This window comes from Austrofundulus limnaeus, unplaced genomic scaffold, assembly GCF_001266775.1.
Source record: "Austrofundulus limnaeus strain Quisiro unplaced genomic scaffold, Austrofundulus_limnaeus-1.0 Scaffold45, whole genome shotgun sequence".
In the NCBI taxonomy this organism is placed as follows: Eukaryota; Metazoa; Chordata; class Actinopteri; order Cyprinodontiformes; family Rivulidae; genus Austrofundulus; species Austrofundulus limnaeus.
In genome coordinates, this window is record NW_013952447.1 from 2,120,684 (window position 1) to 2,122,165 (window position 1,482).

The following is a 1,482-nucleotide window of genomic DNA, read 5'->3' on the forward strand; positions in this document are numbered from 1 at the left end:
GGATATGGGCACCAGTGACCCACGCAACCCTGAAAATGAAGAAGCGTGTACAGAAAATGGATGGATGGATGGATATATGGGTCATGAGTAATTTTGCGAATATAGTTCATGAAGTCTGTTTTGAAAACAGATTTCATGTGATCAGTTAGTGCTTAAAGAAGTTGGGGCTGACCTTCAGCTACTAAAATACCTAACATTTTGCTCTGTATCTTTACAATCGACTGAGTTGTCTGCAGACGCTGAGAGCAGACTAATTCTGCATATAATTTTTTACATGAATTTCTCCTGATTACAACATACAGTATGTCGTTATCCTGAGAAAACCAATTTGTACAACACAAATAAACTGCAATTTCAGCCTGTGTTATAATATAGTGAACTTCATTGATGACTAGCTGATGGAACCAGGCTGTCTCTGTGGTGAAATGAGACACAAGACCATATCTCGTTATCTTGAGAAAATGCTCATTATTATTTTGTGAAAACAACTATGGAAAAAAAAAACACATGGAAAACATCTGCTCTTGGCTTCTGTAGCTGTACGCATTTTTTAGTTTTATAAGTTTGCCTTGCTGTGGAGGCCATATTGAACTGGACTGATACCAAAATTTCATTCATCTGCAGAAGTGCATCTAATGGTTATTTTCTGATAGTTTCATTAAAATCTTGTGTTTAATGAGAAATTACCGTAAACTAAATGTTAAGACAAACACTCAAACACAAGCAAAGCATTTTTGCCTTCTGCAGGAGATGAAAAAAATCTAAAACAAGAATAAAGTGTAGCATTTGTATCATTTACTTTGATGAACTGATTTGTCTGTAAGATCATCACTGTTAAATTCATCTAATGTAAGAGTTAAACTACACACATATTCATGTACCTACATGTCTATTAATCCCTGAGAGACTAATTATGTGTCTAAATGAAAAAGAGCGCAGCAGAAGGTTTGTGTTCTCATTGATGTCCAGTGGGAGCTCGTCACCATGAGTCTGCAGGCCTCTTCTTGAAGAGCTGTTTGTGTGACCATCATCAGGTGCAGCACAGCTGGTGAACACTGCACCGATKCTGATGCTGTTTGCTTTCAGCAAAAGCACACAATCCATCTTCTGTTAGACAGATTTTTTTATTATCACCCACCAGCAATAATATTTTTGCCCAAATAGAGTATGTTTTTGTTTGTCAGTCTGTTAACAAAATATCTCATAATAAACTGAATAAACTTTATTTTTAAGTGCTAAATGGTAAATAGCTTGAACTTATGTAGGGCTTTATTAATCCTTTTGGACTCCAAAGTGCTTTACACCAGTGTTTCTCAAAGTTGGGGTCGGGACCCAAAGGGGGGTCCCAAAACATCAAGGTGGGGTCCTGAAAATATTTTCTGAYTTAATTACATTTTTGCCTTAGTTGTTACAAAGGAGTGAGGTTAGTATATTTAAAATGGATAAATGTAGTATAAAAATATTGTCACTATGCCCATGTTT